The following is a 12,397-nucleotide window of genomic DNA, read 5'->3' on the forward strand; positions in this document are numbered from 1 at the left end:
CCATACTGACTACAAATAATCATGGTGACGATATTTTTGTGTAACAGGTGGTCCTGTCCAAATTAGAACAATGTTTCTCATGCTTCAGAAGGAACTTGAAACTGGTAACAAATCATTGTACTCAGATGCCATGGAGGCTAGAGTCTACTTCCAACCAGACACCATCACACAGTTTAGGGATGTCATCGCACAGTATCAAGCTTGGCACCTATACGTTACCACGAAGCATCAAGTAGAAGTTATTGAGCTAGAGTTCTCCCAAACTCAAGAAACATAGCATTTTGTCTTGTTAGGCTGTCAAGTTGTCTCTGTAGGTTTTAACCCCATACAAAAATTACCTGCATACAAGTTCTAAAAAACAGAAAATAAACAATGGTGAGAGCATAACACATAAAACAAATATACACAAAGACTTTCCCCTAGATCCCAAAACCGGGTCTACCAGATTGATTTTTCATTATGTTCCTTTCAATGTTACAATACATATATATACATGACGAAGCATCCATTAACCCCAATCCATTAACCCTGGATTAGAAAATAACATAGTTCCCTTGACCGAATCTAAAAAACACCATGGATCGAAAACCATCGTGCCCAAAACCATGTGTGAAATACATGCACAAAACCATAGGTAGGTTCGCCCACCTAATATAGGGTCCAAAAAAAAAAAAATCCCCGGACCCCGTAGAGCGGGGCTACCGCCCCCGCTGTGCCCAGCGCAACGAAGGTGGGGCTCCAACCCCCCCTCTACCGCCCCAGTTTAACTACTAGGGCTACTCGTGGAAAGAATATAACACAACCCAACAGTGTCTACCGTATTTTGTCTTATATGGGTATGAGTGTAAAATGTAATATTATTTGTAGTTATTTTGTAAACTAAAATTCCAAGTCTTAATATTGGAATGTGAAGAATCATGATGTAATGTAATGAGTCATTTGAAAGAAGTTGAAGAGCCATGAGGGTAGTCCATGTTGAAGAAAAATGTAACTAGGTTTGGTTTTCATGACATTGTAATTATGATTCTTATAAAAAAAAAAAAAAAAAAGTATTATTCCTTGCTGCATGGGTTTCATGAGCAAGAGGTTTGTTTTAGATGGATCCCATTGAGAGCCTTAGGATGTCAAAGAGTCAATGTCATTCTCTTCTTGAGCATATATGTGATGAATATAAGTCTACCTATGACTAGATTAGCCCTCCAAGATAAGCACAATCCTCTTGAAATGAGCAGCAAACAAAACGGTGTCAAATGCAGTCAAGTCGGCCAGCAAAACAATATGAAGAATAGTCATGCAGGCTCAAATGAAGTGACAACACTTCACTGTCATGTTAGCTTATTTATGGAGACACAACAACTATATATACCTAGCTAGGGTCACCAAAGAAGCTCATATTTTCAGACAAGTCTATAACCTCAGATAGATACAAGAAAGTACATAATTTCTGTGATAAGTATAGTGATCTCCTCGCATACTTTTTTGTAGTCTCTACATAGTTAAAGGGTCGCTGTAATATAGCCTCGATATAATTGCAGTAGACCTCGATGCAAGAAGAACAAGGCTAAAATCTTGGTGAAGGTTACAGTGCAGAAGAATATATGATCATGACCTTGGCATTCATGATAGAGGAAGGAACTTGGTGCAGTAGATATATCCTAGACATAGTCATCATTTTGATTATGACAACAGTCATGATACTAATGAAGATGAAGATTTTGGTACAGATATATCTCTAAATGAAGATCTCATTAATGAGATAAGGTTCTTGGTGAAGGTAAAGAATTGGTGCATCAAGGTCTCAATGAAGGTGTAGCATTGATACAATAGTAATAAAGATCTCAATGAAGGAGTAGTCATGGTGCAACAGTGATCTAGATGAAGAAGCATTCATGGTACAACAATGATGATGATGATCTTAGCAGTGACAAAGAAGAGGATTGGTGTCTTGGTCTTGGAGTGGCCTAGTAGGTCAAGGGTCATGGTCTTGGTATTCGTCAATTGGAATCTCTATAAGAATAATTTTGTGCAGGTTTTCCTCTCCAAGAGGGAGAGGTTTTGGCCCTGGCAGGATGCCAACATCTTGTGTTATTGTCTCTTTGTTTTGGTAGCTATTTGATAAACTAAAGAAGACACAGTCTAATAATAATAAGTGAAGATTGGTATAAGAAGAAAAATTGAAAACACATCACAAATAGTTATCATGCTAAGAAGAATCTAATTAACTCTAACTGCCCTAGATTCTTCAACAATCCAAAGGTCACAAAGGGGAGTTGAAGAGTCACCCCCTCTTGTTATAAATAGGACCTCATAACTCATGTCAAGGGATTTTGGGAGCCAATATTTTGGCTAGGCTTAGGCTTAGAAGGAGCTTGGGAGTATTGTGAAGAGCCTTGGCTTCTCCGTAGTGTAGAGCGAGTATAGTTCTTTGGAGGAGCAAGTGTTCTTGACTTTAATGTTCCACTATTGAGGCTAGTGGTTCGTCAATGGTGCATGTATGATTGGAACTTTCAGTTATAATAAAAGTTAGAGCGGGCACGCTTTCATACATATGTTGTGAATATAGTAGGACTATTCGTGTTATATTTTCAATGTATGTTATTTAACTTACACTTATGCTTATGAAATATTTCGTTTTCATTTGTATGAGTCTTGTTGAATGTGTGTTGTTGTATTAATTCGTCACTTTAACTTGTGGACTACTCCGCATGTTAGCTCGTGATGGCATTATGCTCATGTGTTCCTTTCAAGTTTCGTACTATTACAGGCTTCCAAGGGGCGCACTTCATTTTCCCTTCATGTGTTGTAACCTTCATGCTTTGCACTTGAATTTCCGCAAGGTCACACACTTGCTCTCACCAATGTTATTGTACTTCACTCTACACGTTTTCGCAGTCAAGGCATAACATTACCACCCATTGTTGGGACTCCTCCTCCAAATAGTGTGAGGTCTAGTTGGGACTTCATATCGGGGAAATCCCCTGAATATTGACAGGTCTTGCACCATAAATATTTATGACGCTAAAAGGAGGGCCAGATGACACGCTGAGCCCTTGAAGTCTGTTTTGAATTTTTGCACTCATTTAATGACTTCTCCCCAAATCATAACCATGGCATGTTTTTCTAGACACACAAATATTAAAGTGCTAGAAAGAATTACTGATGACTTTCCAAAATTGAAATTCAATGGCAAGGGTGAAACAACCTTATTTGAGCAGACCACCCATTTTCTTGATTTTTGCACAAAGCACAATATCCATTGTGAGGATGTTGGTTGTAGTTTGTTCATTCTCATGTTTGAAGGGCACGTATGAGAATGGTGTAACACGTTGCCTAATGACTCCATACACTCTTTCGAACACCTTGTCACAAAGTCATTTTGGGCCTTTGATATGTATGATCGTAAAACGTTGTGCAAGAAAATTTTGAACTTGTGAAAAGCACTTGATGAATCCATCCAGGATTTTCATTATCATTTTTATTCATTTTTCTTTGAATTTCCAGAATATGACGTTGATCTGCCTTTCTTGGTTGACATATGCTTATAGCTTGTTCACATTTCGGATAATCTACACGATCTCAAATATTTCGAACCTCTCCCAGCATACCTCGGTATTAGAGCTTCTAAATCGGTGACGGGCGAGGTTGTTGTTCCAAGTGACCCTTTATCCCCTTCTCATCAAACGGCTCCAATTCCACAATTTAATGTGGGAGAATTTGAGAATCCATCAGCTAATCTACCACCATCTTCTCCCACCCCACATACTCAGAATTTTAGTGCAAGTTTGGACTATGAATATGATGGTTATGATGAAGTGTTATCTCCTCATCCTTCATCCTTTGGTTCCTTTAATCCTCCAGATTGTGAGTTGTTGTGTTCACTTGTTTTGAATCCTTCTTTTGATGTTCATGAGGATCAAGTTTTGGATGGAGTTAGTGTTGAGCAGCCAACTTGTGATATCATTTACGATGATTATGTGTGGGAGCCCATAGTTGAACAAGAATCTGCGATGAAGGATGATTCTTCTCCTTTCGCACCTCTCCCTCATTATCCTGACATTTTCCATGATCATGTCATCCCTGTTAAATCTTGTGAAGAATCAGTTTCTGATCATTCTCAGAACACGTGGAGTGCCATTTTTTCATTTGAATGCAGAAAGGAAAAATCTATTTTCCCTGATCTTTCTAATCTCTCGTATCATCTTTATAGAAATATAGAGGGTGAAATTTCTTATTCTCAATCATCCCCTCTTTATGATTCGTCGGATCAAGGATGCCTCTATCTATAATCTTGAACTTTCTAATCATGGATGTCCTAATATTTTCATTGATTCATTTGATCATGATTTTGTTTTTTCCACTATCGATATTTCCAAGCCATTGATCTTCGATGATCCATCTTCTCGTGAATTGGAACTTCTCCAAGTTGTCGAGGCACTTTAGCTCGAGCTGATGGTTATGTCAGGTTCTTGTAGTCTTGAGGTAAGTTTCACTTTCGATCAGAAATGTGTTGAATCTTTCCAGGCTCCTCATCACCTTGTTGCATGTATTGAAAATCAATCTATTTTACAATTTTCACATCCTCCATCTGTATCACACTATCCTATCGCTCTATCATTGGAGGATTTGTACATTGCGCGCACGGTTGCAAAACGAAAATTTTCTTCTTTATTTATGTTTTCTCATTTCAGTAGTTCGGAAGTTTATTCTTGCATGTCTTTAGGTCGCAGTGTGTATAAACACCACAATGCACTTGCAAAATGTCTTCCATGTGTGTTTCATTCTTACTTTTCTACGTGTACTTCAAAACTTTGAATGTTTTGGTTTGCATTTTCCTATCTTTTTGGTTTATTGTTATGCTTTTATATCTTTCTTGGAATGCATTCCCTCCCGTACATGGGCCAACCAATGCGCGGGGGCCGCATTGGAGGTATCACTTCATGTGAATCTGGCATATGCTCTGATTAGGTTAGGAGTAGCAATAGTTGTTTTGCTTTTATTAGTTGTTTTCTTTGAATTTCTTTGCTTTCTTTTACTTTCTGCTCCACAATTTTCTTTTGTGTGTTTTCTTTCATTCATAGGATAGCTTTCGCATGAGTCTGTGTTTGGCTTCTCAGACAAGATTGGTGAAATCCAAGAGGAATTTGTACGGATGTCAATGCTTGGTTATCTATTTATTCCCTCTGTTTATGTGAATCTTTCATTTCTTTTAGTCAATGATACTCTAATTGAATTCCTTTCGGAGAAAGTCTTAGAGAAATCACGATGCTTGCACTTTAACTAGTATCACCTACTCTAATAAGTCCTCTATTTTTCGATTAATCCTTGTCAACTAAGTCGAGTAGAGTAATGAGGGGAGGAAAACCTTAACAAGTATGTTAGAGATATATAAAAATATCCTTCTCTAAAGGGACAACCTCTTTTGCTCTCAATAAGTTAGGATCGCTTGTTTTCCCCATGAAATAAATAAGTGCCTATGCATAGTTCTTTGAAAAAATAAAAAATGAGATAAAGGGAAAAAGAAGAGAAAGGCTTTTTGCGCAAAAAGGTGAAGCAAGAAACTCCACCAGGGTATTGTTCAGGCTCACTGGTAGCGAAGCAATGATTGTGTTCCTAAAGTGACACCGCTAGGGTATTCTCTAGGCCTTCTGGTAGTGGAGCAACACCATAGATGAAAACTAAGACTCTTACATTTTCTTTTACTTGTGCATTTATATACTCCTCATCCCCAATCGAAACAACTTAGTCTAACTTGGCTTGGTATGTGTGTTGTCGATGAAGTGAATGGTAGGGACTATATCTTTAACTTAAGCTAAGTGAAGAAGTTATGAAAATCAATGAAGTGACTAATACTTCTGAAAATGTTAGACTTATTTTGCGTGAGACAGGATCCATACAAAGAGATGGAGTTCTACTAGTGTGTCGTCGATGTTGTAGTAGCTACAACCACCCTCCAAAATTTCACCTATCCTTTGATTTTGGAGCCTTCCTTCCTATCCAAGGAGATTATCTTGCACTTATTCAGGTATTCATGTTTTACTGAGACTTATATTTTTTATTTTTTCTTATGTTTGCTTGTTTCCACACTTAACTGACCTTCCTAACTCACAAGCTAACCTCCTGACTTGGTCTTACAACAGTTCTGGGCTTGCCTCCAAAAACTTTTCAATCCTTGAGGACAAGAAGCCTTGATGATTGGAATTGTTCAGTTCATATTGGAAGTTAGCCTTGAGCTCAGAAACTACGTAGTCATGGAAGGCAACCCAACACTAAGCCTTGAAACTGTGCAATACCTCACTGAGCTTAGAAACTGTGCAGTGCACTAAGCCGGAAAGTTGCCCAATTCCCCAGAATTGTGCAGTTTTTCCTAAAAGTGTGCTTGGCAAGTGTCCCTGAAAAATAAAAAAAAAACAAAAATCTAAAAAGTAAAAAACACCCCCAAAAATAGGGATCCATTATTAGTATCTCAAAGGAGGCACACTAGCTATTTTTAGAAACTTTCGCCAAGTGTCGATTTTTCCTTTATTTTAGGCATGTGCATCATAAACCCTAATTCGCTCAAGTCTATTTAATCGATGCCTCTAGATCTCATTTTCACATTTTATTTGGGATCTCTAGCATTCCTTAGGAGATCAAGGAACCTTCGATGCTTTAGTCATTGCCTTTTCGGGTGAGTTTTGTTTTTGCCATCTTTTGCTGCTTTTTTTGTCGATTTTTGTCATTTCATTTGTGTGACTATTGTTTTACTTATTTCTCTTCATAGTTGTTGTCGTTTCAACTTATTTTAGCCTATATAAGTGTTAATCTAATTTTTTGTCTGCCTTTCACAAGTATCGCATCCGTTTTCTTATTTTTGCACCGATGGTTGTTATTACGGTGACTCTCCTCAAATACTTGATTTTCCTTATGTTTGATCAGTTTGTGCACTTGATCTACATTGATTTACTCATACTTAGTCATTTTTTCACCCAATCTCACATCATCACTAAGTTATGCCCATTTTTCACACTTCCACCGAGTAGATCTACACTTTCCTTGGCCATATTTTGCCTTGCCCAGCTGGGCACTACGGAATCCTAAGGCTCAAGCTGAGAGCTTGGCCTCTGGAACTGTGTAGTGCATACTATAGTTTAATGGCCCAACTGCGCATTGCACACTTCCAAGGCTCAGTCTTTCACCTTATCCAATTAGACTATGCAATGTGCATTCTCTCCCATTCTCTTCCCAGGTTGAACTACACTTTGCGTAATCTCAAGCCTCAGGTCGCATCCTTAACTGTTGGGACTACGTAGTGCACAATTCTCACAACCAATCTCCATTTCTTGTTGATGAAAACTGCATAATCCCTCTTATCAATTGCCCGGTTTGTTGTTTGATCATTCTTTCAAGGTAGATTTGCAAGAGCTAATGTTTGCTTTCCATGAGTGTCATTTTGTCCCACAAGTACCACACTTGTGAAGCACTTCTCTCCAACAATAATTATTACCATGGCACCAAAGAGAACTGCTTCAAAGGAGACCACTGAAATTCATACTGGGGAAGTAGTTGAGCAAACACCAGTATACTTGCGAGTGTATGTAGACACTGAACTGTTTATAGAATAGGGGTGAACATTATCATGGCAGCAAGTTGATGAATTTATTTTAGCAAAGAGCCTTGAGGCACATCTAGAGGACCAGTAGGTTTATCTCAGTATCTGGTAGTCACGAATACATAAGGTTGCATACAGATATCCAACCTTCTCATGTGCATATTTGATCAGTTGGATTGTTTCACACATTGATGAGAAGACAATGACATTGAGTAGTGCCAACGGACATAAAATTGCTACCTTTCGGGCAGAAAATTTTTAGTGCATGTATTACTTTCCCAAGCTAGTGAAGCTCGTGGACTCATTTTTCTATGCCAGCAATAGCTATGTGAATGCAAGAGATATTGTCAAAGGCTGAGTGAAATAGCCATCAAAGTTTTGACAGACACCCACCCATTCATATAAGACAAAATCCCTGAGGAAGGCGTACTAGCTCTTGGTTATCTTAGCTTACAAGATCCATGGTCAACAAAGCATAGAGACATTTCCTAAAGGGTGGGAAATCTTACTGAACCAGGTTTTGAATGAGGGGAAGTCGTTCAACTGGTCAGATTTGTTGGCTTGACAGTTGAGAGCACATGTAGCATAGGCCCGGAGTCCTCCCAATGGTGAGCAAGCAAGTTTTTATATGTCTACATATTTATTGGATGAAATTTGTGCACAACATCAGTTTCTTGGCATGAAATCGACATGGACATAACAAGAAACTATCATGCATATATATTGCAAGTTGCTTTCGGATTGCAGTCATCAGGGATTAATGGAACAACTAACTTACTATTTTCATCTTGCTTTACAAGCTCATATTTGAAGAAGATCCACCTTGCATGTCACAAGGAGCAATGGAGGCAATAGCAGAGATCATGGATTAGTATGGCTCACCTAGTGGCACCTTCCTTAGAGTGTTTAGCAAAGAGAAGTTGCCACATGTTTTACCAAGGTATACTACCGACAAGATTTTCATGCAAGAAGTGTCATATCATCTCGCCACATGGTTGTCAGCAACTTTTCACATGAAGAAGAAAGCACCATGGCCCACTCTTCCTTTGAAATTTGGATTATATGAGATAAAGAACTTGAAAGTCACAGATATCGATGGAAAGGAGATAGTGAGGTTTTGCATTCAGTACTCGAGAATTTAATCTGTATGATCCCCTTGGTATTTTCAAATACCACTATGTGAGAATTCACTTTCAGTGAACTAGTGGGGCATTTGATTGGCCAGAGGAGGACCCTTGGAGGAATTTCTACAATGCCTCCAAACTCCATGAACCGGTCAATTTAGCAAGGACTTCACAGGCTATTCCATAGAGGGTAGCAAATCTGAAAGAAACAGTAGTAGAAGGCATCAATCCCATGCAGGATAAGGGAAAGAGAAATATTGTCAACATTCCAAGGGGAGAAAAAAGTTGTAAGATGAAAATGGATCCTACTATTATGAAAGAAGCTTTAGTAGTAGAAGCGAATAGTAAGTGGAGGATACAGAGAGCAGAGTGGAGGAAGAGAGAAAAGAAGAGGTTGTTGGAAGAAGAATAGAAACTGAAGGAAGAACGAGAGCATAGGAGGAAAGAATAAGAAGAGAAGTTGAAGCAGGAAGAAGAAGAAAGGAAAAGTGTAATAGTAGGAGAAAAGGCGCCAATACAAGTTGAAGAGCAGGAATAGAACTAGCCAGTAGCTAAGGAGGAAGGTGAAAAAATATAGGATCAGGAGCTTGCTCAGTAGTTTGATCACTTGATTGAAGTTATAGACATGGATATGGAACAGGAGCCATAGATTGAAGATGTTAATATCATTCCAAGCACACCACAGGTCACCATTCAGTCTCCACCACCTTGAGCAGCAGAGCCATCCCCAAGTGAGGAAGGGGATGTTGTTCCTTTTGATGATGATCCGGTAATAGATGTGTACCATTTGTCATTTGATGAGTTCCAAAAGAAGATTGTACAAGCACAGAGAAAGCATTTTTTCGGATGATCACGCATCACCCGCATTTGTTAGAGAAAGGGTGATAGTGGCGGACAACAAGAAGAATCCAAATGCCATTTCCGAAGCCAAATTGGCCTTTGCAGGTGCAATGAGATCAAACATTCAATATTTGATGGACAAGAATGAGCAATTGGCACGGAAATTGCAAGCTTCTAGGAAAAAGGCAGAACAACTTGGTGCAACATCAACAATGTAAACTTTGAAACGGGAACTATAAACTCAAAACGGAAACTCTGGCCAAAAAACCCCAAAAAAACATCAAAAACAGTGCTAAAAACGAAAAGTGTGTATACTGGAATGATGTTTTTTTTTTTAGGTGTCAATTTTGAACGTGTTTTAAAAATGGCGGTGACTACGAAATTTACTACGAAATTTTCGTGCAAAATATAGCTTCAAAACGAAAGTGATGTTACTGGAATAACGTTTTTTTTTTAGGGTCAATTTTCAAACTTTTTAAAAAATGCTAATAAAACCAATTTTTTATGTCTCAAACAAAGTTAATTTTTAAGGAAAAAACACATTAATGTTTCTGGTAGAATATCATTTTTCTTTCCTAAGTATAAATTTAACATGTTTTCAACCACACCATGCTAGATACAAAAGAAATTGAAATTTTTTCAACTATAAAATTAAAAAACCATGACATTATGAACAAAGTATATCACTGAATGAAATCAAAAGTCTTTATTTGTATATTGAATAAAACAGACATTATATCTCTAATTTGATATTGCATTGTAGATATTTAAACAATAAAATTTATCATACTTAAGACATAATCCAACAACATAAAAATGCTTCATAACTTCTCATTTAACAACATATGGAAAACATTAATTTTATTTGAAGATATGATGCATACATCAGTTATATAATCTGTCTTAAACAATTATTCAAAATCACTCATATTTTCTTGCACACCATCACAATTCACATCTTCAGATGAGTGACTGGATGCTGACGAAGATGTTCCATATTCTTCTCTTTCATCAACTAGTGCCCCATCTGAGTCCACATGCATGCCCAACATTCCAGGTTTCAAAAGTCTTCTAGATCTACGACTAGTTTCAGCAGACTCCCATGTCAACACTATTCCTTCTGGTAACAACCTTTTCAGAATCTCTATCGTCTTGAAGCGAAGAGTTCCTCTCTTTGTTAAATTGAAGTCATAAACAAGTATGTCAACATCCTCCAATTGTAATATGTCTGTGCAGCGGCGATTTATATTTGTACCCTTTCTTTTTCTTTTTCCACCATTTTTTTTTGTCAACTACCATCTCTGGCTTATACACACCATTGAATAGGTGTGTATTTGTGGCATACCAATGTACTTCAACACTTGTAACATCCTCATTTTCTGTAAAGACCTTTATAACTTTAGCAACCCAAAATGGATAGCCTTTGGGATCTCCATCTGCTAGCACTGCAATCATGCAACCCTCCTTAATATCATGTACTAAACCCCTATAAAGGTCTTCCATGGCTTCACGTTGTGCACGAGATCTTCTGGAACCAATATACATCTCTCTTTCCATTGCCTGTGAAGAATTAATAATACCTTGAGTTTGTTGCTGTTCAACAATGTTTACTTCCTCTTGTTCATTCGACACATTTTATGGCCAAATAAATGAATTTTTCAAAGGTATATCTTCATTGGTTGTTGTTGAAATGATATCACTTTGATTATTGAAAAATGACTCCCACCAAACTAAATCAGCAATGTCAAAGTACTCATATGTATATCTAATACATTTTTTAATTTCTTCTAGGCAATCAGAATAATTTATATGTCTATTCTGTCTGCGTGCATTCTGAACTTCACCAACTGATTGTAATAACAATATTTTTTATGCAAATATTGGACGATCTGGAATGAACTTCAAAAATTGCAAACCTGATGACGGTGCCCATTCTGTAGTAGTTGAAAACTTCTTGCCCCATATTAGTGTTTTCCCATCAATTTTTTTTATACGAAATTGATGTTGGAAGCTAATATCATTAAGTTGTTCAATGCATTTCCCCTCACCATATGATCCTAGAATAAACCTTCGCATGTCAACAGTTTCTTCCAACACTTCAAAAGCAGGCTCTGGCATGTATGATTTCTTAATACATTCAATTAGTGATGGCAAGCTCCCAACTTCTTTCCTCCTCAATGTGACTGAAAAACGACTGAACATCTGATCAATATGGTCATGAGTGTGCCCAACAAGAAGGAAACCAACCTTTACCTTTTGAAAAATTCTCAATTCAACAAGCATGTTCAGATACCCAAAAACAACCTGATTTTTGTTTTCACGGCAAGTGTTGTCCAATTGTAGATACAAAACTTCAGGAAGATTACCAGACCAATGAGAAATCACATCATGAATTATGGTTATGGTCAGATTTGCATCATTATGAATATTTGGAGCTGTGAAGTACACCCTTGGCAACATTTTCCCATTGAAGACCATACAACCGACCAAGTGAAACTGAATAAAATTTTCCTCTTGTAGATTTTTGGGTGTGTGAACAAAATGTGGTAAAAGTGTTTTCTTCTGGTCCATACCATCAATTATCAAACCCAAATATTTATTTGGATTATCATAACACTTCTTTCGATGTTTGTACAACTTCTTCCTTTCATTTGTTTGTTGTTCGCGATGCTCCTGAAGTTCTTTGACAATTAAATCTACACAACATAAAAGAAATTCATTAAAAAATATGTTTTCATAGTTGATGACTATACAATTTTGAAAGTAAAAGTTATGAACACTTACCTCTTTCTGAGCCTTCACATTTGTCCCTTTTTATTTAAGAGAAGCACATGTACTGCAAATC

This window comes from Pinus tabuliformis, chromosome 6 (genome assembly GCF_031772625.1).
Source record: "Pinus tabuliformis cultivar Carrire ecotype Pingquan chromosome 6, CPIR1, whole genome shotgun sequence".
In the NCBI taxonomy this organism is placed as follows: domain Eukaryota; kingdom Viridiplantae; phylum Streptophyta; class Pinopsida; order Pinales; family Pinaceae; genus Pinus; species Pinus tabuliformis.